This window comes from Petaurus breviceps, unplaced genomic scaffold, assembly GCF_028583685.1.
Source record: "Petaurus breviceps papuanus isolate PSGF00001 unplaced genomic scaffold, PetGlider_PUasm1.0 164, whole genome shotgun sequence".
Lineage (NCBI taxonomy): Eukaryota > Metazoa > Chordata > Mammalia > Diprotodontia > Petauridae > Petaurus > Petaurus breviceps.
In genome coordinates, this window is record NW_027185735.1 from 15,263,862 (window position 1) to 15,291,195 (window position 27,334).

Genomic DNA, 27,334 nt, shown 5'->3' on the forward strand with positions numbered 1-27,334 from the left:
AGCTTTCTCATTCTTTTGTTCAGCACTTAGAACCTAGCATCTAACTCCTTGTACAAGTTCGCTAGTCTTACGGGAATAAATGCTGTAACTGTATGTCACCTGGCCTGTTGTCTCCTTTAACCAAACTTTATAAAGGTTAATACTATAGATAGCTTTAATTTCTTTCCTCTGAAAACTGCCTGTTCATATCCTCTGACCATTTGCCAATTTGGGAATGACTTGTATTCTTGTAAATTTGACTCAGTTCTCTCTATATTTTAGAAATGAGGCCTTTATCAGGGATACTAGCTGTAAAAATTCTTTCCCAGTTTTCTGCTTCCCTCCTAATTTTGGTTGCATTGGCTCTGTTTGTACAAGGAGCCCATTGTTTTTCAAACAATGATGGTGAATGTTACCTTAACTTAATAAAGAGAAAAATGTTTAAACCATTGGGATAGTCCCCCCATCCCAACCTCCATCAGGAAATAGGCCAGTCCTCCCCTGAAAATCAATAATGTTGTTCCTAGGACTGGATTGTCCCAGGAGGCTAAAACTCATGCTGTACCATCCCTGGCCATCTTCCTGATAACCTACAAAAATATTAGTCCCCTAAATACATAAAAGACCTACCCAATTGGGGTCAAGGCCCTTCAGACTTGATGTATATCTCAAGACCATCACACCCTGCCCTGATGACCAGATATGTTTCCACATAGAGACAAAGAAGAGCTGTTTCCACCTAAGCTAAATACTGGAGTATCCTTATTGCATTGAATATCCTTTCTATATTATTATGGCTAAGTAAACTTACTCTTTTTGTTAATTGTAAAATGAATAACTCATTTCATCCCTAAATTAAACCTAAATGAATAGAAGACTGACCTGAGTTAGGCCCACTCTGAACAACTATTTATATTAATACATATATTAATTTTTAAACAAAGAATGGAAATATGACAATATAATGTCACAATTTTAGGCTATTACATAGAAAGGCAGCATATCCCATGGCCTAAAATTCGACAGAAGAAGTGGGCTCAGGAAGGATGGGAAGCATCCTTGAGAATAAAATCTTTTGGAGATTGTGGTGTTCCAAGATTTGTAACCATATAGAATTGCTAAAGAACATTTGTGTTTAAAAGATTGGTCTTTAAAAATTAACTAATTAATAAAGACACAAATTTTTGTACTGCAGCTTGGTCTCATTAAAAGCACTGCAGAGTTTTTTAAATGCAATCCAGCTCACTTTCTTCTTTCTCTTCACTTCTAGACCCAGTGTCTGTCCTAGGTATATGTACTAATATTCCAGCTCAGTGAACTGAACCAATTACATTTCATTGTTTATACAAAAAGTATTTTTCACCTATTTAGTTTTTCCTATGTGAAAAGTCAACTTCTTTTGAGTAATCATAAATTTCAATAAGGAGGATCATTAAATAACTTTTAGGAATTTCATAAATTCATGACAATAACATCTGCAAAAAGGAGCATCTGGAAGACCTCACCTTCTAAAGGTTAAATGTTGTACAGAGAACATAATTCATGTCACTGGTGAACACCTCCATTGTGCATAAATCTCCCTGCTTCTCTGAATAAGCAGGAGGTTATTAGAAATATAGATCTGGATTTTTTATGATCTTAACATACTCTTCCTTATTTAAAAAGTCAGTCAATAGTCAATAAACACTTATTAAATACTTAAGTATCAGGCACTGTGCAAATTGATGAGTATACAAAGAAAGGCAAAAACAGTAATTTTAAAGTTGCCTTTTACTCTGTAAAATGGGGTATGACTACATAACAAGGTTGCTAATTTATAAACCTTTAATTAGTAGATAAATGTGAGTTATAATTGTTTATTGAAGGTTGTAAAGCCAAGCATGACCAGCTTTCCAGAGGACTGCTGCTGTGAACAGCTTTTAAGGCTCTGATTACACAGTATAGTAAACTCTCTATTTATTCCGTAACAGCCTAAGATAAAACATTCAAAGAAAATCAAGGTACAGCATTTACAATGTTACAACTTGTCACTAAAATAGCCACATAGTTTTCACCAAAGTGGTCACATAGTTTTAAACAAAGTACATTCATTTAGTCAATCACAAAGTCCTTAATTCAATCACAAAGTACAAAAGTCAAAGTCCTCCATCCATGGAATGCAATTAAGTTACAATTTCATCAGTCACTACTCAGTACCCTCTTAAGGGGTAGTGGAAAGTACAAAGGCCATCCACCCCTAGGTCACAAGTAAGTTACAATTTCATCATTCAGCATTAAATACGTAGGGAGAGGTCTTTTCATCTTGACTCCAAGCAGGCTCTCAGCTTCCATGGGTCCTCTTTCATGGTCCCAGCTCCTGCCCAAATCTAACCAACTGCCACCTGAGTTCAAAGGCAGACAGCTCCCAGTTCCTTGTCCAGCTCTCCATGCAGTTCCTGACCCATACTGAAGCTCACAGTGTCCAGTCTACCTCAAGTCCTTCATAGTTTCTGTTCTTGGGAAGCCACAACAATATCTACAACACATCATGCTTAGCAGAATTACAACACTATTCACACACATGGCTGGCACTATCATCTCAATTCACTTTCTGCCTGTGAAATCAACATAGACCCAAAACAGAGAGACAAGGTACTGACACCACAGTCATGCTTCCTCTGGCAGCTCTGGCTGACCCTTGAAAGTCTTCGGCAGCTCTCAGCAGGAGTTTGGCTGGCTCTCAGAAGAAGCTCCACCACCATAAGCTCCATTCTCAAAATCAAAATCACTTTCTCTAGCCTCCACGTAGCTTGCTCCAAGAAATTCCGTCTCACTTCTCAATTCTCATTTCTCTTCTCAGTTCTTTTCAATTCTCAGTTCAGTCTTCAGTCCAGCAGTAGCAGCCCTGCCTCCAGATGCTCACTGACTGAGAGAAACTCTCTCTCTCTCTCTCTCTCTCTCTCTCTCTCTCTCTCTCTCTCTCCTGCATTAGCTGCTCTGCCTCCATGATGCTTGCCCCAAGAAGTTCTGACTCTCCCAGCTGGGGCTTTTCTTTATATATGGTATTAGCTCCTCCCTGTTCAGCTCCTTCCTGTTACATCAGCAACAGGGGTTCATACTTTCTGTTTCTTAACAGAGGCTTGATATAATTAATTTGAAACTAGGTGCTAAGTACAAATTTCATTGCTATTACAAGGGTTTTGTTTGTTTGTTTTTGGTCCAGACCTGATTTCTTCCCCAATGCTTCCCCAATCTTATTGTACTTAGGAAGTTAATTATTTGTACCCAAGTGCAAGACTTTACATTTATCTCTATTAAATTTCACATTATTAAATTCAGTCTAATGCCCTTAGCCTGTCAAGCTCCTTTTGAATCCTGATTGATTCTGTCATCCACTATATTAGCTATCACTCCCAGATTTATTTCATCTGCAAATTTGATAAACATACTACTTATGCCTTTATATACTTAATTGATAAAAAAAAAAAAGTTAAACAGATGGGGCAGCTGGGTGGCACAGTGAATAGACTCCTGCAGTCAGGAGGACCTGAATTCAGATCCCAGCCTCAGACACTTAACACTAGCCATGTGACCTTGGGCAAGTCACTTAACCCCAATTGCCCTGCCTTCCACCTCCAAAAAGCCCCCAAAAAATGTTAAACAGAAAAGGCCCAGCACAGATCCCTTAGGGTAAGCCACTGGAGACCTGTCATGTTGACACTAAACCATTAACCACAACTTCAAGTCTGGCCATCTGACCAGTTTTTTATGTATCTGGTTGTATTATTGTTTAATCAGTATCTCTCCATCTTTTCCACAAGAGTAGCATGAGATACTTTATCTAAATCTTTCTTAAAATCTAGGTAGACTATATCCACACTATTTCTATCATCTACTAATTAGGTTCATTTATAAGTGACTGTGTAGAAGTATGGTGTTTATAAGTCTGGGACTGTTTATAAATCACTTGCTGATTAGTTGTACTAATGGAGGTAAAAAGTGACACTTTAATCAAATAATAAGCGATTTCTTTTGAGGTCTCTGTCAGCAGGGAACTTAATATCGTCTTTTGGTGTGCAGGGAAATTGGTCTCACAGAGTCACTTGTGCTCTTTCCACCCTTCATTTTCCTCTTATTCAGGCCTCTATAACAACTTTGCTCACAATGCAGTAAAAATAAACTTATCTTTATTTGGAAATACAACTCATTATGAAAGCATGGAGAGTAAATAAAACAGGTTTAAAAAGAGCATGAGCCTCAGAGGATTATGATGGCAAGAGAATGTGGAGGAAGTAAAGGACTGATAAATTTCCCAGGTCCCAGACACAGAGAGACAGACACATTCAGGAAAACAGCAAATTCTGTCCAGGAAGATCAATCAGCAACTATTTGTTAAGTGCCTATTATGTGTCACACAATGTTCTAAGGATACAAATGACTAAATATTTGTTTTAAAAGGGTCTTTCCATTATGTCTTTCTTTTTCTTTTTTGCTTTTTGGAGGGGCAATTGGGGTTGTAACTTGCCCAAGGTCACATGGCTAGTTTTTTGTGTTAAGTGTCTGAGGCTAGATTTGAACTCCTGACTCCAGGGCCGGTGCTCTATTCACTGTACCACCTAGCTGCTCCCCATTATATCTTTCACTACACTACATTATTTCTTGCTGGCAATAGAAGCCTGCTAGCAACTAATCCCTTCCACTTTTGAACAACATACATCAACAAAGCAGGCAAATGTCTCCTGCTCATAAGTGTATTTGATCCTATTGCCCATGCAGGTAGGTCTCCTTTTCTTGCTATCAGCTCCCACCATGTGTGCATCTGTAGCTCTGTAGGCCTGGACCCTCTCTACAGGGAGGGCCATTTGGAGCTCTGAAGTTCCCAGGGCTTACATCTTTTCTTACAATTGAGAAAAGGTATAGATCCTAGTCTTCCTGCTGCCAACATGGGATTACAATTTAATTTAAAATGCATTATATTACAAACTCCCTAAGTTCAGGGAGCAGATCCTATCTCTCTGTAGTCCTAGACTTTAGCATAGTGTTTTACATATAATAGGCACTTGATATATATTAGTCATACAATTTTCTATATATATATGTGTGTGTGTGTGTGCTCCTAACTTGTAGATAATGCTTACTATGTGTCAGGTACTCTGCTTAGCACTTTACAAATATCATCTTATGTGATCCTTACAACAAACTGGGGAGATAGGTACTATTATCACCCCTATTTTACAGATGAGGAAACTAAGGCAGAGATAAAGTGATTTGCCGAGGGTCACACATCTGGTAAGTGTCTGAGGCTAGATTTGTGCTGAAGTCTACCTGATTCCATTTAGTTTAACTTCCTCATTTGTCAAAATGGGCAAATGAAGGTCAGAAAAGTAATCTGCCCCAAATCATGCAGTTAATGGCAACACTAGGAGTAGCTTCTAGGTTACTTACTTCCTGTCCAGTTCATTTAATCATTAGGTTGTGATATCTAGAGCAAGGACTGTTTTTGCCTTTTTTTTTTTTGGTGTCCTCCAGACTTAGCATGGTGCCTGAGACACAGCAGTTACTTGATGCTTGTTGACCTGAGAGGTGTTTGGGGATGCAAAGACAAAACTGACATGCATTCATGGAGATTTTAGATGGCAAAGGCCTACTTCCCTGTCATGTAAGGCTAGGTGAAGGATTTGAGGATGTTTATCCTGGAGAAGAACATACTCAGGGCTGGCATTAAGTCACCATCAAGGGTGATAGTTATGTTCAGATATTTGAAGAGCTGTCATTCATGTGTAGGAGGAATTGGACTTTTTCTGCTTGTCCCCAGAAGACTGTAGAACCAGAAGTTGCTTTAAATTCTTTTTTTTGTTTGTTTTTGGAGGGGGGAAGGCAGGGCAGTTGGGGTTAAGTGACTTGCCCAAGGTCACATGGCTAGTTTTGTGTTATGTGTCTGAGGCTGGATTTGAACTCAGGTCCTTCTGACTCCAGGGCTGGAGCTCTATTCACTGGTCCACCTCACCATCCCCAGAAGCTGTGTTTTAGAAGTTACAAGAGGCATGTGTAAGGCTTGATATCAGGAAAACCTCTCCAGCTTTGAACAGTTAGTGCTGTTCAAAACTGGAATAGGTTGCTTCAGGAAGTAATGGGCTCCCTCTTCCTGAGGGGGCACAATGTTACATAAATCTCATAAGGTGGGCAATGGACTTTGAAATACCAAGCTGAGTCAGAATTTTCTCTTTTACCCTATAAGCCACAAGGGAGCTCTGAGAGCTCATGAGTACAGGAGTAACAAGGCCAGCTTTGTGCTTTAAGGAGAACTGAGGCAGAGAAGGCTCAGGTTTGTGGAGGATACATTGGGAAGGGGAGATTATGGGAGCCATTGCAGTAGTCTGAAGTGGAGGTGTCCAGCAGGCTGCCACATGCAGCCCACAACACTCCTTAGGTGTGGCCAAGCCAGATTAAATGTAATTGGGAAATATTTAACAAGATGAATAAAAATACAATACAGCATAGATAATACTATATTTTAAGACTAAGTCAACATGATCCTCATGTATGGAGTGGTAACCCCAGTTTCTATTTGAGTTTTGACAAGAAAGAGGTGATATGGCCTTGAACTAAGGTGGTGACGATGTGAGTGGACAGAAGAAAGATGTATGTTGTAGATGCAAAATTGACAAGACTTGGCAACTGATTCTATATTGGTAGAGTCGAGGGGTGGGGAGGAGGAAGTAAGGATGAAGAACAAGGAAGGGTCATGAATGTCTAGGTTTTCTAAGCTGGGGTAACTAAAATGATGATTAATCTTAATCCAGTGATATTTCCACTATTATCACACTGTGGTTGTTTAGTGGACAGGAGTAGAAAGAGTTTTTAAGAACTTATTAATGAACATCACTGTGTCTGAATTAGTCTTTAGAACTTGGGTTTGTATGGTACTGAGTGTGCATTTGACCTTTTAAAAAAATATACTCATCAATCACTATTTATTCAGTGCCTATATAGGAACTTTGTGTACATTTGCACCAAATCAGATACTTAGGTATGGTTTTGTGCCTGCCTAAAGATGAAGTCAGTCATGCTGAGCAAAGTTAATATTAACCAAATAACAATTAAGGTAACAATAATTTCCCAGAGAACTCATTCTTTACCAAAGTCTACTATGATTCTCAGACTCTTTTTTATCTAATCTCATACACCTATCATTATACGCATATGCGTGTGTGCTTGTACACATACACACACATATACTACAGCCTCTGTTTTTCAGTATATTGTGTTCAAGCTGCACTGTATGTCAGATTTTCCTTATTCCATAAATACTCTGGAGTTGCCCTTTTTTGACACTAAATGGTGTTTCTATATCAGTAAAAGGGGAGAAGTTGTCTGAATATACTTTGTTTACATGGGAGCTAGTGGAAATTGATGGAAGACTCAAAATGATGAATGAGCATGAGGCTGTGAAAATGTAGACCAAAAGTTTTCCAAAGGCAAAAGTGGGTTTGGGTACTATCAGATGAGCAGAAAAGTGCAATATACAAATATTTTTGTATTTCCAAACTACTTGTGTTGGTTTGCACTTGCTTATACATATTTTAAAATTGTCTTTTTCAGGGATACTACTGTTTTCTTCATTAGACTACAAACTCATTCTCATCATGTATAGCCTTCTCATTATTCTTTCTCTTTACCAGCATAGATCAAGCCTTTAATAAACATTACTGGCCAGCAGGCTCTTCTAGGGAGGAATATGGCAGAAGAATATTTATGTAGCCCTTGAAGAAAGAGTCAACTATGTTGTTTGTGTGTTTTGTTTTTGTATTCACAGCATCTATCACAGTTCCTTGAATATAATGAGTTTTATTTAATTCAGTTAGCATTCAATGTCTTTTATGTGCAAGGCATGGGGCATAGCAACAAAAAACAAAATGTCCCTGCCATCAAGGGTCTTACATCTTGTAGTGGGAAACACTATGCATGAAGGCAGCTGAGTTCTGCTTTAAAGGAAGCTCAGTATTCTTTGAGGCAGAGATGTAGAGGGAGAGCATTCCTAGCATTTGGCATAGCCTGTGCATGAAGAGATGATGTGTTGTATACAAAAGACAACAAGTAGGTCAGTTTGGCTGTTATGTAGTAGAGTATATGAGAGAAACTAATGCATAAGTGTTTGAATATCAAACAGAGGAATTTGTGTTTTTCACTAGAGGTCACAAGCTTCTGGAGCAGAGGAGTCTTGGTCAGAAATGCACTTTAGGAATATCAGTTTAACACCTGTGTGGAGGATGGTTTGGAGAGAGAAGAGGACTAGAAGCAGGAAGATCAATTAGGAAGCTATTGGAAAACCCTTTAGATGAGGGAAAAGGAGGGCCTGAACTAGAGTTATAGCTCTGTGAGTGGAGGATGGAGAGGGCTTACAGGAGAGATGTTGTAGATGCAGAATTAATTGATAGAACTTGGCAACTTATTGGATATGGAGGATGAGGAAACATGAAGAATCAAGGATGGTTCAGGGTTGTGAACCTGAGTACCTGGAGGTATGGTTATATCATGAATCGAAGTGGGAAAAAATGAGTTAAAGTTGGGGAGAAGATAATAAGTTCTATTTTGGACATATTGAACTTAAGATGCCTTAGGGGACATCCAGGTAGAAATAACTATCGTTTTAATGATGAGGATTTGAACAAAGGAAAAAGAGAAATTCTGGATATATAGATTTGGTTCAGCATTGGGAAAACTGTAACTATAATATGACCATAGAAATAGCAGAAAATAAAAATAAAAATCACATGATAATATCAATAGATACAGAAAAAGCTTTTGACAAAATACACTTATCTATATTAGAAACATTAGAAAACATAGGAATAAATTGATCTTTCTTTTATATAGTAAACTACCTATTGAAAAACAAAAACTAGAATTATTTGCAATGGAGAAAACTAGAGGTGAAGGGTAAAGCAAGGATATCTATAGTTACCAGTAAAAATGCTAGCTAGAGCAGTAATCCAAGAAAAAGAAATCGAAATCATAAATGTTGGTAATAAGAAAACAAAATCATTGCTATTTGCAGATGATAAGATTATTAACCTAGAGAATTCTAGAGAGTCGACCAAAAATTATATCCAATAACTTGCCAAAATAAACTGCCAAAAATTGTCAAAATTTCTGTGTATCTAACAAAACCTAGCAGTAAGAGATAAAAAAAAGAAAGTCTATTAAAAAAAAAAAAACACCCAGGACTTAGCTGTATACAACTAAGAACACTCTTTACAGAAATAAGAAGACAAATAAAGGGAGAAATAGTAATTCTTTTTTTTCCTGCCTTTTGGAAGGCACTTGGGGTTAAGTAACTTGCCCAAGGTTACACGGCTAGTTTTTTTGTGTGGGTGGTAAGTGTCTGAGGCCCGAACCGAACTGGGGTCTTCCTGACTCTGGGGATGGCACTTTATTCACTGCGTAACCTAGCCGCCCCTGAGAAATAGTAATTCTTAATCTGTATACTATGCAAATGTATTATAAACTATAATACTATCTAAGTTAATTTACAGGTTAAATATAATACTAATCAGAGTGCCAATGGGTTACTTTATATAACTACAAAATAATAGCAAAATTAGTCTGGAAGAACAAAATGCCAAGACTCTAAAGAGAATAATTTTTTTAAAAGGTAAAAATTAAGGGGGCTTAGCAATATCTGATTTCAAACTATACTACAAAGCAGTTATCAATCAAAACATTTGGTACTGATTAAAAAATAGTAAAGTTGATCAGTAGAACAGATTTAGGTAAACAAAACTCAAAAATAATTGAAAACAACATTGTGTTCAATAAACCCAAGGAGACCAACTACTAGGGTTATGCCTCCATAGTAAAACAAACAAAAATCTGCTTAGAAAACTGGAAAGTAGTCAGATAGAAATTATCTTTAGATCAGTATCTTAAATCATATAGCACAATAAACTCCAAGTGGATATATGACCCACTCCAACCATAGGTAATATACTATGCAAGTACTAGTGATTCAAATACAAGAAAGAAGGATTGTCCCTCTTCTTAAGGAGCTTATGTTATAATGGGAAAGATAATACATAAAGAGGAGTCTGTAAAGGTTGGGGTAAATACTTGTGCTGGGGCAAGGCTGCCTAGGAGGTAGAATAGTCTAAGAGTGAGTAAACTGAGAATGAAGCAAGCAAAACTGTAGTTTCTTTTTTTTCTTTTCCTCTCTTTTTTATTTTTTAATTTACATCATTCATTTCCACAAGATTTTGAGTTACAAATTTTCTCCCTGTTTTTCCCTACCCACCACCCCAAAACAGCGATCCCACTGAATATCCCCTCCCCCAAACTGCTCTCTCCCATATCTTCCCCTATTCCCCCTCCGACTTTCCAGTAGGGCATGGTGGATCTCTATGCCCCAGTGCCTGTATATCTCATTTCCCAGTTACATGTAAAATAATAATAATAATATGCATATATATTTTTAAACATTTGATTTTAAAACTTTGGATTCCAGATTCTTTCCCTTCCTCCCTTGTCACCCACCCTCACTAGGAAGATAAGCAATTCAATATAGCTTTTACATGTGTAGCTATGTAAAATATTTCCTTAATGAATATATTGTGAAAGACTGTCTATATTTTCCTCCATCCTATCCCCCCCACTTGTTCTATTCTCTACTTTGATCCTGTCCCTTTTCAAAAGTGGGTGCTTCCCAACTTCCCTCTCCCCCAGCCTGCCCTCCCTCCCATTATCCCCCCTCTCTTTCCCTTCCCCTCTACTCTCCTGTAGGGTAAGATACCCTATTTAGTGTGTGTGTCATTCCCTCCCTAAGCCAAATTCAATGAGAATAAGGTTGACTCATTCCCTTTTGCCTTACTCTTCTTCCCCTCCATTGTAACAACTTTCCCTTGCTTCTTCTAAATGAGATAATTTATCCCATTCTGCCTCTCTCCATCTCCTCTCATTATATTTCTCTCTCACCTCTTAATTTCACCTTTTAAGTATCATCCCTTCCTATTCAATTGGTCCTGTGCCCTCTGTCTATGTATACCTGTACACATATATACACACACTCACATATGTATTCATATACCCATATACCCTCCTATATATACATACATACATATATATATATATATATATGTATACATTCCTATTCCCTTCAACTATTATACTATTCCCTATTCTCATACTGAGAAAAGTTTCATAATTTACAATTATTGTTTTTCCATGTAGGAATGTAAGTAGTTCAGCTTGATAAGTTTCTTATGATTTCTTTTCCCTGTTTGCCTTCTCATGCTTCTCTTGCTTCTTGTATCTGTGTCAAATTTTCTATTCAACTCTGTTTTTTTTATCAAGAATGCTTCAAAGTCCTCTATTCCATTGAAAGACCATATTTTCCCCTGAAACATGATACTCAGTTTTGCTGGGTAGGTGATTCTTGGTTTTAATCCCAGTTCCTTTGACCTCCAGAATATTATATTCCAAGCCCTTTGATCCCTGAGTGTAAAAGCTGCCAGGTCCTGTGTTATCCTGATTGTGTTTCCACAATATTGAAATTGTTTCTTCCTGGCTGCTTGTAATATTTTCTCCTTGATCTGGGAACTCTGGAACCTGGTTATAATATTCCTAGGAGTTTTCTTTTTGGGATCTTTCTCTGGAGGTGTTTGGTGGATTCTTTCAACCTCTATTTTGCCCTCTGGTTCTAAAACATCAGGGCAATTTTCTTTGAGAATTTCTTGAAGGATGATTTCTAGGTTCTTTTTTTTTTTTAAGCAATCAGGGCTAAGTAACTTGCTCAAGTTTACACGGCCAGTTATTTCTGGGTGTGGTGCTGAGTGTCTGAGCCCAGGATTCGATCTCCAGGTCATCCCAACACTGGAGCCGGTGTTCTTACTCGCTGAGCCACCTGGCTACCCCTCTAGGTTCTTTTTTTTGATCATTTCAGGTAGTCCAATGATTTTCAAATTATCTCTCCTGGATCTATTTTCCAGGTCAGTGGTTTTTCCCATGAGATATTTCACACTGCCTTCTATTCTTTCATTTATTTGGATCTGTTTAATAGTATCTTGATTTCTCATAAAGTCACTAGCTTCCATTTGCTCCAATCTAATTCTGAAGGAATGATTCTCTTCAGTGAGCTTTTGAGGTTCTTTTTCCATCTGGCAAATTCAGCTTTTTAAGTCATTCTTCTCTTCATTGGCTTTTTGAGCCTCTTTTGCCATTTGAGTTAGCTTATGTTTTAAGGTGTTATTTTCTTCAATCAGGTTGTTGACTCTCATTTTACAATTTTCTTGCATCATTCTCATTTCTCTTTCAATTTTTCCTCCACTTCTCTTATTTGGTTTTCAAAATCCTTCTTAAGCTCCTCTATGGTGTGTAAGCAGCTTATTCTTTTCTTGGAAGCTTCTGGTGCTGGAGTTCTGACTTTGCTGTCTTCCTCCTGTTCCATGCTTTGATCCTTTTTGTCCCCAAAATAGGAGTGTAAAGTTGGATTGCTCTGTTTGCTTTGCTTCCTTTGCTTGCTCATGTTGCCACTCAATTACTTGACTTTTGAGCCTTTTGCCACAGTAGAACTCTGCTACCAGAAATGGGAGCTTTATCCCTAATGCTGGGGTTTTCTCAGCTGCCAAAGGTATTAGTTGGCTGCCCTCTCTGAAGCCTCCACATGCTTTGGCATACTGGTCACGCACCCCAGTACCTCCACCCTAAACAGCAATCCAGATCCAAGCAGGTTAAAGCAAGAGTGATTACCCCTCAGACTGGTTGCTTGGTCCCCCTACAAGCTTCTACAGGAGCTTTGAAGAAGCCATGTGGTGGGTGGATGTACAGCCATGGAGCCTCAGCTGCTTCTCGCCCCAGGGGCAAAGGCCAGACCGCATTCCTGAATTCCCTGTTCCCAAAGTCCACACTGCACTGACCTCTCACTTTGTCTTTGGCATCTATGGGTTGATAATTCTAGAAACTGCCACAGCTGCTGGTGATCTGAAGTCCCTCCAGCCTGTGGCTGGTCAGGCCTCCCTGAGGTTAAAACCTCTGGCTCATGCGGGGCTGAGCTCTGCTCCCAGAGTGCTGTGCTGGCTGCTTCCTGCTGGCCTGCAGGGCTGTCCTTAGTGGGAGGTTAGCTTCTCTGTGTCATTTTGTGGGTTCTGTAGCTCCACAGTTTGTCTAGAGTCATTTTTTACATGAATTGGAGGAGGTGGGAGCCGGAGCTGTGCGGAAGCCCTGTTTCTACTCCACCATCTTGATTCCGGCCCGATCCAAGACCCAAACTGTAGTTTCTGAAGAAATATCCATCCCATATACAAAAGCTCCTATCATAAAAAAAATATCAAGGAGAAGGGAAATAGCTATCTTTTACAACTATGGATGAAAGAATGTTTGCCTAAACAAGGGATAGGTAAAAAAAGATAGAAAATTTTGATTACATAAAATTGAAAAGCTTTAGCACAAGCAAAATAAATGCATTTATAAATATAAGTGGGACAGCTAGGAAAAACTCAGCCAATTTCTCTGATAAAGGTTTAATATTTAACTTATATAAAGAATTGATACAAAGACAGAAGAACATGAACCAATCCTCATTAGATAAATGGCCAAAAGATATGAAAAGTCAGTTCTAAAGTAAAGAAATACCCATAAATAAACATGAAAAATACTTAATTAGAAAATAATTAGAGAAATGCAAGTTAAAACAATTCTGAGGTTTTCATTTTGTACTCATCAGCTTGGCAAAGATGACAAGAGAGAACAATGAATGGAAGGGATATAAGAGAAAAGTCATGTTAATGTACTTCTGTTAAGTCACTAAACTGTATTTAACCTTTGACCCAGTGATGCCACTCTAGGATAAAGAGAAAGGACCTACATGTACAAGAATTTTTCCAATGACACTTTTTGTTATAGCAAACAACTAAAAACAAAATATGTGCCAAATAATTGGGGAATGACTAAACAAATTATAGTATAAGAATGTAATAAGAGTATCATTGTACCATAAGAAATGAAAAATATGATAGATTCAGAGAAAGATGGAAATTTTTGAACAAACTGCTGCAGAATGAAATGAACAGGACTAGAACAGTTGATGCTATAACAATAGTTTGAAAAGCCTCAGTTTTGATCAAAGCAAGCAAACTATCATTATTTCATGAAAACACTTCTCACTTCTTGAGAAGGGACTTGAAGAATAATTAGTAACATATAATATGTATTATATGTAATATATAAGCAATTAATTATATATCATATATATGTATATTGGAGAAGGAAATGGAAAACCTCTCTAGGATCTTCCAAGAAAACTTCAAATGGAATCACAGAGTAAGAAGTGAAGAAAATGACTAAATAACAACAACAAATATATGTATATAATGTTTCAATATAACATCATATACATAATATGTAATAATCCACAATTCTGAGATATGGTAATTATATTGATGTGTTTTGCTGAACTATATATAATTTATTAAAAGAGAAGGCTTCTACTTGGGGAAGTCAATAGGAGGTGGGTGAATACACACAAAAAACCAAAACATTTTTAAATGCACATAAGAAAACAAAAAAAGACAGATAAAGTTAAAAAACAAACTTTATATGCAAGATCATAGTGTCTTTATGCAAACCTCTTATTCTTTTCTGTACATTGAAGTATTTAAATTGCTGATTATTTAAAATTTTTTAAATATAAAAAGATATGATATATATATTTGACAAATGTTTATTCAAATAAATTTAACAACTTCATGTAAAACTAGGAGGAACTTTTTACCAAGCATAATTAATTCTCTTCCTGGAGATCACATGCTACTCACTACTGTACTAAGGATGAGTGTCTGAGAAAACCAACTGAGAAGCCATGCCCTCTTCCTACCAGTAGTTCCTGGCTCTTCCTTACTCCTCTGACTTCAAGTTCCAAAACAGTATCCCTCTTTTTCTTCACCATCTCCAAAGGGTTTTCAATTTTTTCCTAAAGAAACAAAGATGAATTAGGAGTCTATTTTCAACTTTGAGAACTTCTAAAAGCCAGGGTGCTGCTCACTGGCCTCAACTTATATTCAGTTTAAAGTAAGTACATGATCATATATAATCATAGAGCTAGAAGGAATTTTAGAGATCATCTAGTCTACACTCCTCATTCCACAGATGACAAAATAGTCCTAGCTAGAGGAAGTGACTTGACTGAAGTCACACAGCTGAATGGAAGAGCTGAATCTTTGTGCCCTGGCTTCCTAGGCCAGTGGTCTTTCCACTGTTCTACACTGCTACAATCATGCATCTCAATTTAAAAGAGTAGCTAGTAGGGAATGGGAGGTTCTGAGAATAAAGGCCTGGGGAACATTACTTTGAAGGGCTGGGGTGATACAAAAGATGCATTGGCAACCTTTTACTAGTGGTTTAAGGTCCTGTCCCGTATTCTTTTGGTACGCTGGTGAAGGACAGAAGATGCTGGTGAATGTGATGAGTGGAGTGCTGGTACCAACTCTTGCAGGAATGAGGTGTCATTGTGGTAATTCTTTTGGGAGGGTGACCAAAACAACTTGTGATGTAAGCAGAAGATACCTTGGGGCCCTCCCCATTCCCCCTTTTTCATTGCCCCAAGGTATACAATGACCCTTCTATTTCTCATTTCACATAGCTTCTTACTGCAGCGCACTAATCTACTGACCCATATCTAAGACTAGCCATCCTTGGAAGCAATCATATACTTTCCCAGTCCCTTTCTCTCCATTCAGAATTGACCTGTCCTACCTCTTTCTCAGAGGCACCAGCTAATATTTATAATTATTTCTAATAGGTTAACTAACACATCTCCTGACAACATGTTTTGCATTTAACAGAGAATTATCCTGAGGAGTAACTGTACTGGTAGGACTTTTAGTAGGAGAAAAACTTGGGAGCAGGGTAGAACTTTTAGCATTTAAAAAAATCATACCATTTTAACTGTATATAAGAGGAGCCAGCCATGTATTACTGATGATGTCTCTAAACCGCCCCTCTCACTCCCCTGGGTGAAAGACTGTATAGCAGAGTGTATCCATATAAAGAAGAGGGGTCCTGAGATATCGGTATATGTCACTCCACATCTGGTATATGTAGCATCATGTCTAAGTCCTGAGACCACAAAAATGGCATTGTGACCTCTGCAACCTTCTACCCACTAGGAGCAGGACTGAGGAAGCTGTACTGGGCAAATTTCATTTCTGTGCTGGTTCATGTATAATGTAGTTTGATGGAGTTGGATCAGGTTGTAGAAAGACTCCCAGGTACCAGTGGAGTACTTCACATTAAGTTTTCATGATTTCCAAGTGATTTGCAGACCCCTGTCTTGATGGAGGCAAAGAGAATTTACCATAAGAGGAAAGAAGATGAAGTTAACATCCTGTGGTCATAAAACATATCAAATTGTGAATCTGGGAAGAAAGTGTCTGCCTGATTCCTTAAAGGGTTTAGTACTCTGTCCATGCAACTCTATTGTTGCTGAACAAGCATAAAGAAAGATATTTTTCTGTCTGGTTTCTAATGGAAAAATATAACTAGTATAATCATGCTGTAAAACAAACCATCCTTTCCTTGGAAACTTTACAGAATGAACTTATGGTTTTTTGCAGCTCTGTAACCAGGTTGGATTACAATCTGAACTACCCATTCCTTTCCCTGATGACCATTCTTGGAAGTCATACTACATTGGTTCAGGTGGTTGACTCATGAAACTATCGTTGTTGCAGTTGTTCTCTCTCAAATTATTTTATAGTGATTCTGTAAGGAGAAAGTTTACCTGCCTTGAAGGCTGGTATGGCCTGTGAGACAAGTTTCCATTGAAGATGTCTCCCTCCTTTCTTTCTCATATATTCCTTCAAAATTGTCCCCCCAAATGAAAGGACAGTTTCTTCTCTGAATCAGAATACTTACTCTGTATGTAGCTTACAGGAGGCTTCATAACTAGGCAGCATAATATGTAACTTGTGTTTCTCAGCCAAGGGTCTTGCCATGCAGGGGGATCTCCTTTGCTTCCAAAATATAGCTTCAGCGTCCTCAGGTGATTTTTGGAGATCTGTCTGGTGAAGGGTTCCACTGATTTCCTATGACTACTGCTTGACAATCCTTGAAGCACCCAAGCTGGAAGATCTGTCTATGCTGAGGGCACAAGACATTAGTGAAGGCTCCCTTTCTTCACAGCAGGCCCAGTAGAACTTGTTGCCACAGTCTTTGATCACTGGATGCTGGAAGAATTCAAGTCAGAAGGGACAGAGTGACTTCTTTGAGCGGTACAGCTGTATATGAGGTTTGTCACTGCTATAAAAGAAAAGGGAACAATAGTCTTGGGAAAGTTTCACTTTCTTCAGCTCAGAACATAAGCTATTGGCTGATTGTTCTTCTCAACTTGCCCCTAAGTGTAATTTGAACAGCTTGTCCAAGGGAGAAGCTGCCCAGGACCTTTCTGTCATTGAATCAAAGCCAAAGGAAAAATACTTTTTCCTGCAAGTTTCTGCAGTTTTAATTTTGCAACTCTGCAGTGACTTGTTTTCTTTAGTGCTGGAGAAAAGAATCCTGTCTGCAAATAAAACTGCATGAGCTCTTGAATACCGGGGGAGAAAAACTGTAGGGGATGTGATCGCAAATGCAAAAAGTTCTCTATTTTTTTCAGTTCATGATGAAACTCTGGAGATTAGGGGAAGGATGTAATGCCAAGCAAAGGCAACTTCCCAAAGGTTCAAGATACCAGAATAGCTGCTCTCCATTTTATTCAGTGACAAATTAAGAACTGAGAAAATCCAAATACAGAATAATTCAAAATACAGCATTCACAAAGTGTAATTCAACCAAGTACTACTCCACTCCTGGACAGTACATTCATTTAGTCAATCACAAAGCCCTTCTTCTCAAAGGAGATTAGTTTCCAATCATAAACAAAGTACATTCATTTGGTCAGTCACAGAGCACCAAAAAAAAAGTCAAAAGTTCCCCACCCCTGGATCACAACTGAATAGGACATCTACCCCAGAGTTACAAAAAGCTTAAGATATTGTCACAGCATTTAATACCCAAAGAGAGGTCTTTTCTTCATCTTGACCCGAGGCAAGCTCTCAGCAATCTTTGTTCCTGGGGAGACAAAGCTTAACAAAGCCACAAGATACATCGCCAGTGTCTTCATTAATTCATTCTCTGTCTGCAGAACAGTCCTAGGACCCCTGAAAACATTAGCAAGACCCTCTTCCAGGATTTCTTTAAACATATAACAAGAAAATCCTTCTTCAGAGCTTCTGAACCAACAGCAAGGTTCCGGGACCTATCCAACAACAGCACTGTCCTTCACCAGTGGACACAATTCATTCTCTGTCTGCAGAACAGTCTCTGGACTCCTGAACCATCAGCAAGGTTCCAGGACCTCTGCAACAACGGCACTGTCCTTCACCAATGAACGAATCTGGCAAAACAACATCAAAACAGACAGACAAAGTACTGGCATCACAGCCATGTCTCCTCAGTCCTTGGCTGCTCTGGGTGGCAGCTCTCAAAAGTCCTGGGCAGCTTGAACTGGCCCTCAGCAATGCTCTCCATCTCTCTGCTTCCACGATGCTGCTTCCAAAAAAGTCTTCTGCCTCTCTCTGTCTGCTTGTGCCTCTCTAAATCCATGTCACCAGCTCCTCCCAGTTCAGCCCTCTCTTTTCATGTCAACAAGTCCGTCCCACAAGTGGGATTCACAAGCTCTGGGTTTTAACACTCAACCAAGTCAATACAGAGGACCTTTAAATTCCATTACTATTACAAAGGATCATAAATTTAGAGCTTGAAGGAGGATAACCCTCTTTCACTTCCCTATTTTACAGATGAGAAAATTTGAAGGCAGGGAGGTGGAGGTTAAGTGACTTGTCCAAGGTCACAGGTTTTGAACTCAAGTTCTTTGACTGTGGAAGCAGAACTCTGTCCATGGTACCAAAAGGAAGTTTCTTTGAGAAACTGCAATGCTGGCTTTGGAAAGAAATTTCTTGGGCTCTGAGGTCCAATTTCATGGATATGATATTAGCTAGCCTATGGTGATATACTATTACAAGTTACTCAGTATACCATCTCACAGTGCATCTATAGTAAATCTGGTCTCCTATAGACTAGTAGTAGCTTTTATCCTATAGAACGGTCAAATTGACCCTTTTTTCCCACAGGATCATAGGTTTTGACTCTGAGACTAGAACTAAGGAGATAATTTCTTTGAGAGCTCTGTAGGGTACCTATAGAGAGCATGAGACAATTCCAGGCAGATAAACTTGCTGTATCATTGATGACAGAGTGGGTTCTCAATTTAACAGAAAAAAAGATATATCTGAGATATGACTGAAGTAACAGAGAGGAGATCTGTTTGAGATAGAAATGGTTGATTACATCATTTAAGCCATGAAGTCAGTGCCTCAGAAGAGGCAGGCATAGCTCTGGATTAGAGAAAGTACAGGCTGTCATTGACTGGTAATGACTCTGGCAGGGCTGTGGCAAGTGTGTGGGTTCACAAGAGTAAGGTAATTCCCTAAATGGAAGAAGGAGAAGCAAAATAAATTTATTCAGAACCGAGACCAATCATCCCACCCTTGAAAATGGTGTTGTCTGGAAGGTAGGATGTGTTGTGGAGTGGTGGGTATTACCAGCCACTTTCTTTAATAGGAGACCTTGGAGGTCAATCCTGTAAGTATGTCCTCAGGGCAGAACTTCACAATTCTTTAGGTCAAGAAACACCAAGAGGAAGAGATTTTCTGCTTAAGATCAGAAAAATGGAATGAGATGAGTGAGTTTCATCAGAACAAGAGAGTGATGGCGATAAACCAGTGTAATACTAGAGAAAATACTTTCTTCACAGCATCCAGACAGAAATGTTTTTAATGGATATAATGTTTCTTTGGTGACAACAACATAAACACAAACAGTATGACTCAGGAGTACAAATTAAGTGTTGGCTAGGGCCATCTCCAATTGTCCTGATCTATACCTTGTTATTGGACCCAGATGGCTCCAGAGGAAAAAGTGAGGCTGGTGACTTTGCACATGCCTCCTACACTTGAATCCAATTCACTTGCATGTCACAGCATCACCTTCCTGAAGTCATAGCTTCTTCCTTGAGGACAAAGGACAAACAACAGCAAGTAGTATAAAAAACTTTGACCTCTCCAGCCTCCTGAATTGCTCCTTCTGACTCAGAGAAATGTGTTCATACTTGGATTGCTGGGTTATTCCTTGGTTACCACATCAATATTTCATCTCTGTGAATGCATAGGGAAGGAAAGGAACCTCCTTTACACTTAAAAAACCCTGTCCCTAAACTACTTTTTCCCCCAGGGTGAGGGTGTAAAGATCTCTTGATTTTACTATAGTTAAGATAGAAATCTTGGAAGTTACTACTGGGAATGGGAAGTAAAGAATCAAAGTCTGGAGTGAAATATTGGATAAGAAATGAGAATTGAAAGAGGTGGGGAAGGTGGCAGGGAGAGAACAACAAAAAAATATAACTAGAAAAATCATAGAAACCCAGAAGTTTTGTGAGGACAAATGAAAATCATGGTATAGTGGATTAGAGAGAGAACTGAGGTTCAAGGCCTGCCCCTGACAGACACTGACTGTGAAGTCCTAGGTGAATCACCTAATCTCTCAGTACTAAGACTATAAATTGCAGAACAGTCACAGATTTACATTGGTTGGGTGTTCCGCACCCCCACTCCCACAAAGCTTCCTACATAATAAGATTATGGGTCTACACACACACACACACACACACACACACACACACACACACACACACACAGAAGAAGAAGAAAGAGAAGAAGAAGGAAGAAGAAGAAGATAGAAGAAAAAGAAGACGAAAGAAGAGGAAGAAGAAGAAAGAAACAGGATAATTTTGGCTATAAAAACTGGAGAAGGGAACTTACCCCTGTAACCTAGAGCTGGAAAGTTTGCCCTGGTCCAAGAAGACAACTGCTTTTATAGTATGGTCTGTGGCATGTTGGTAGTCCACACAAGGACCTTCATGAGATTTCTATTCTAATCACATAAAAATGTAGATTATCTGTTCTTAAAAGGGTTTCTCTTAGATTCAATTCCAAATTTTAAATTCCCCAAATGAACATTTAAAAACTGTGGCCACACTAATGGTTATTTATCCAGGCAAAAATCTCACAATAAACAACTTGTTTTATTTGAAGTGGCAAGTGGAAGCAGGTACTACATTGGTGAGCTATAGACCTGGTGCCTTGCCAAAATGGCCTGCAATTAAAAAATACTGAGAACTGGGATTTAGGAAGTCTGGGTTCTACTACCAGCTCCATCTTTCTTGGAGGACCACAGAGTTAATTTCCTCCATATCTCATTTTTACTATCCTCAGAAGAGAGATCATTAATTCTACCCTGTTTTCCTCACTGCAGAACTATAAGGATCAGTATTTTGGCATCTGTTAAAGGATTCTGGAAAGATATGAAGGCTAAAGATAGGTTGGTCCATTTATAGAGGAGGACTTACCTGAAGAGTTATAAACATAAGTCTTAAAGAGAAAGTAGCAACTTTCTTGGATAAAACAGACAACTGGAATTGGAGATAGGTGGGTGGTAGAAACAGGGAAGAATAGGTAGTTTGGGGCCCAGGAAGACATATCACTGAGCCTGTTGGGAAAATAGATAATTAAGCAAGTTTTTTCTTTAGTGGCTACTCACAGAACCCCACACCCTAGAGATAGTGGGAGGGATCAAATAACTAGGGATAACCAAATTTATTTGGTTTCAATTGAGTTATCTTGGAATTTAATCTGACCCTCATAATGGAATTTATGATTTTCTCAGGACATACTGTGGATACTGGGTTTTGCCCTACTCAAATTATTTTTCTGTTGAAGTGATGATGCTTTAGGGTCAAGGGTTTATCTTAAGGGTCCAAGATGCCATCAGTGTCCTTCATTCTTAGGAATATGGGGTGGAATCAGGAAAAATTGGGATTAAGATATGTATTTCCTTATATCAGAAGATCCTTGAACTCTTCAAGACTCTGAGAGGAGCTCAATTGCTGTGGTATGGAAGTCTTTGGCAGGAAAGGTCTGTGAAGACCTTCTTTGGATAGTAGATAAGGGAAACTTGGAAGGAAGGGAGGAAGAGAGATGTAGGCAGTCTAGTCTTTGTTGGAATAACTCACTGAAATCCTTCTTTTATGTGCCAGTGGTGATATTGATCAGGTTTGAAGAGTGGGAGGGAGGGGAAAAGTAATATGAACTTTTGACCAGGATAGAAGGCTGGGCAGGAGACTGGCAATCTCTGGTCTCAATCTTGTTTGGACATCTCTCAGGAGTGTTCGTGTATTCTTGCTCATGGATACACCTAACATGGGTTAACTATGGCACTCACAGGGGTCAGCCTGGTGTGTCAGGGAAGTACAGAAAGGGAAAAAATCCAGAAACCTTCCTGGGCTCAGTCAGTAGCAGAGGAAGGTGAGAATATTTATTCATTCTAGAAGCAGAGGTACTATTTTCTTGGTAGTCTGAGACATGTTCTCACTGAGGCACCAGCAGTGTGAGCGTCTTCCTGTGGATGCAAAGGTGGCCCCAATATACATGTGAGACAACTCCACATTTATCCAAAAGGGATTCAAGAAAAACACACTTTCTTCCCAAAACCTTGTTGATCAGATTAGAGTGGACAAGAATCCCACAGGCCAGGACTTGTGAAAGGGTGGCCACACTTGTTTGCAGACTCCCCATGTATCCAAAACATTGATCATTGGTGTCCAGTTCTCAGTTAGAAATGTGCATGGGTAAATGCTGCCGGCACTTGCTTGAACATTTACCTAAAATGTTAAAATAGAACCATTTTGGTCTTGATTTTCAATGAGAAGAATTTGAACTTCCTGCTTCAGAAATTAGGGGTGTCCCATCTTATTTTACCAACCAAAAGGCCCTCTCTTAATCATGTAGTAACATTCCCATCTTCTGAAATTTAAATATTCTGCCCAAAGGATAGGCATTTGTGAGTGTTGTATTTCCCTAACTATGGGCATAAACAGGGAAACAACCTTACCCATGTTATGTAGTCTTCTATTCTCTTGAAGTGCATGTTTTTCCTTATTTATCCCAACCCATCCTTTCAACATGTAGGACCAGCCTTTTGAGTATTTAGGTCACTTGGCTCCATAGGAGTCAGGCAAAAAATGATGTGACAATGGGAGGTGGAGCAGGGCTTTCCTGTGGCTCTCATTTGAGACATCATCCCTATCTCTTCTTCCTCTTCCATTTATCTAATTTATGGGTAGCACTCTGGAGTTAGGCAGGATTCTTCGTTTTCTTTTTAATAGGATGTGTTCTTAGGTCCCTGCATCATTCTTAGTATTGGAAATTTGTAATGTAATTATTATCAGCAGAGGGCACTACAGGACAGGTAATGCTTCCTTGGTACCCCACTGTGGCGATAGTTGTATCTCCTTGGCTTAAAAAAAGGAAAGCTAATCTGAATGAGCGAAAAGTCAAATTATCAAGTTAGAAAGAATGATAGTTTTATTCATATCAAGCCCGTGAGTAATTGAAGGCAGTTGCTATTTTTATTATTATTGTTGTTATACAAGTTAGTAAATGATAAGCAGAACTCCAGTCAAATTTTTATGACTATATAATACTAATTTGTAATCATTATACTAATTGTTTGCCAATGACTCCTACTAAAGTGTCTGGAAACTATTTTTTGGTTAAACATTTTCCTGGTATTCTTATTTACATGATTAATTTGCTTAATGAACTCATTCTTCATAGATAATAAAGTTTGTGTACTTAGATAAACTTCAGCTCAGATCTGACCCAAGAGGACATGATTCGAAATTGTCAACCCTTCTTTAAGTGAGAAGACCAGCTTATCCAGACAACATGGCTTGATGAGCCCATTCTAGAAAGAGCCAGAGATCAACTCAAGTCTATTCAATATGATTTCAGACTTAGAATATTCAGTTTTAAAAGGAGAGAATTGCAAATCACTGAATAAATAAAATATTGTTGGATGGTTATCTTATGCTTTATTTCCTAAAATATTCATCTCATTGTATAGGAATGAAAGTGGCTAGTTATTCAGACCCCCACATTCTGACACTTGCGAGATGAATAGAATGAGTGATATTTGGTCCCTTAAGTTTGGTCTCATGATGGTCACTGAAGCTTTTTCATCAACAATTGGGCCTTGGTTACAGATAACTTAGTCATAGGCCATTCAAATCTTGCCAGTCCAAGGTTTTTATTCTCCATCAGCAAAAGACATTTTGTTTCCTGAGGCTTTATGAGTTGGTCCTCACAGTCTACATAACTGCCTACATGCCTTGCCCATGAAGGTTAGAGCCAACCCACACCAAGTCAATTTCACCATGCAAGCCTACAGGACTCATTTTCTTAGACCTTCCTTTTGAGATCTGTCCTGACACAAATTAATGAATTTTGTCTTCTAATAATCTGGTCATTCTTTCAGAGCATCCACAAATCCATTGACTTCATCCAGTCTTGTACTTACTGATTGATCCCCAAGGTTTTCATCTTTTCTGAGAACTGACCATTTTTATTCTAGTGTTGGCTCAGACCAGTATTAATAGACAATTGCCATAGAGAGATAATACAGGAAGAAAAATCACTAAAAATATACAGTGAATCACAGAAAATTACATCTTTTAAAGCTCACAGTGCATTCCTATTGCCATAGCAACACCAACTGGTAAAGACAGAGTTGATTTACTGCAGGCTTTTCCCAGTGCTAAAATCTATGGAAAACTCCTAGAGTCTCTGGTGTGAGTCCCAGTTAGAGGAATGATGGAGACATCTAAAATTGCAAATTTTCTCTTCCTCTTCATTCTCGCAGTGATGGTTTAGTGGTCAAGGAACTCAGCTCTTCTCACTAATACAGCTGACATCCTATCTCAACTTTTCTTAGGCCAAGGTGACTATATTATTAAAAACACAATAATAATAGTCATAATAGCAACAATATGCTAGGTAGTTCCTCTGAGGAGGATTTATGGGAAACATTCTTAAGTAAGAAAGATGATTCCTCTGATACCAGAATGGCAGTATAGCTGTTGAGTGGCTTTATAGGCTTGGATCTATAGAACTGAGTTTTAATTCCTGGTATTTTGCAAATTTGGAATGGGATAGATGAAAACTCATACTCTCTCTTATTTTGCATTTCTGAAACACCTGGTACAAAACTGCGGCTAGGGTAGAACACTCAGGGCTTGGCCTATAGCACTAAAATTTAAAAGGTTTAAATCTATAAAATAATTATTCTTGAAATTTGTTTAATATTAATAATTGGTATACTTTAACAGTATTTTCATTGCTTTTGGCAGCATAGAGAATACTGAGTTTAGTACCTTGGAGCATAGTGTTTTTCAATTGTCCTAGGAAAATTGCTATTCCTAATTCCAGTTGACCACATGGGAAGCTTGGGGCCTTGTTTCTGGCCATGTGATAGCCCAGCTCTGGGAGAACTTGGCATTTCAATATGAAAGTCCTGAATGATCCCTTAGTGTTTTCCCCAACCTATGGCAAGGGCAGATACTGAAAGAAGAGATAGATTGTTTCTCTTACTTTGACCCTTCAGTGTGGTAGGTAGTGTGCACTATCTTTAGGCTCCTTGTCTTCACAAGCTGAGGAAAGGATGGTGCTTTTCTCCTCAACTACACTCACCAGGACAGTTGGTGCCATTCCTACTTGGATCATGGGTTCAACCAGGAGACCTGACACTTTGACTCCTTTTTCCTACTTTGTATTCCCTTTCCTGAGTAGATGTTCATCTAGGACAATAGTTACCTCCAAGTCCAGACACATCCATGACAAGAGTGATTTTTGAGAAGTCAACCAGGCTAGAGCTGACTGGTGGCAAGGGAGGCTTCCACCTTAGAGAGGATGGCCAATCACCAGAGTGTTGGTCCAAGCCTGACCATTTAGCAGCAGATTGGTACTGAGACTTGTTTGGAGGATGCAGAACTGAGATCAAATGTGAAATGCTTAATTAGCAGTCTTATAGTCTCCTTTTTGTTCTGAAAAAGTGTAAGTACAAGCCTCTCAGCAGATTGTAACAGTAGTTATAAGTTATATATACTTTAACAGTAATTTTAAGTTATCTAAGTTACTGAATCCTGTTTAAGTCATTCTGTTAATAATATATAGCACCTATTATGTGCCAGATACTGTGCTAAGTGCTTTATAAATACTATCTCATTTGATCCTCACAATAACATGGGAAGAAAATACTGTTATTGTCATCTCCATGTTATAGTTGAGGAAACTGAGGCAGAGGATAAGTGACTTGCCCAAGGTCACACAGCTAGTGAGTGCCTGAGGCTGGATTTGAATTCAGGTCTGCCTGACTCCAGGTCCAGGCCTAGCATACTATCCACCATGCCACCTAGCTGCCTAATGCATTTTGTGAATCTTTTATGTTTAATATTTTTGTTCTGGAGAATGGTTTATTCAAGTATTCAAGCAGTTGAGTAACCAAAACAAAATAAAATACAATATTGGAACCATTTCCAGAGGAATCTTCAGTTAACTTACCTGAATACTCCAGACCTTACTATTTGGTAAGCTGTAAGAGTTGAGCTTGGAGTCCCCACACATACTTCCTTAAAAAAAGCAAACATGATTTTTCATAAACATTGTGAAATGTTTATCACTAACAAGCATCTAGATGACCAGCCTTGGTTTGGGTCCCACCATTCTGGAGAACCCCTCTCGTTTTCCAGCTCTGGTTCTAATACTGCCCAAGAAAATAGAGATACAGAGTGCTTTTAACACACCCCTTGAGATCACAGGCACTAATTAATGTACATTTTGCATGCACACACACAAACCCTCCCCCTCCCCCCCCCCAAAAAAAACAAACCTGCAACCAAGCCTTATACAGGAAAAGTAGAAACAACCGGGAACTCAAAACATTTCTATTACTGAAAAAATTGGTATCTGTAGACAAAAAGGTTTAAAAAAGGTGAAGGGTCACACAAATATAAGTTTTTACAGTCTGTTTAAATTTCTCCTAGAAGTTACATTTGAAATTCCGCAAGGGACTTATTTACAATAAAATGAAACTTTTTTTTAGAGTATTTTTGTTATGTATAGCAATAAACTCCCTTTCTGATACCTGATTCATATTGTACATTGAGCACCCTTTTATTCCCCTTTTGAGGGGAAACTCTAGAAGTCAGCCATAACATAAGCTATATGTAAAATCATCGCCAGGGTACCAGGGTAGAGATTTAGTAAACTGAAGTGTCAAGACCAGGGTGCCTAACCCTAAAATGCCCAAACTATATGCCTGGGAACAGGGCATGTCCTAGGGCCCCGACCCCTGGTGGCCTGGCAGTTATTCTTCAATGTTAGAATAAGATCACAGAGTTGGA

The 27,334-nt window shown here is 38.7% G+C and overlaps 1 pseudogene; it reads right to left on the reverse strand.

Annotated features, from left to right (window-relative positions):
• Positions 1–26,555, reverse strand: part of LOC138156936 (zinc finger protein RFP-like) — a 43,342-nt pseudogene extending 16,787 nt beyond the window's left edge.
• Positions 26,556–27,334: the final 779 nt, after the last annotated feature.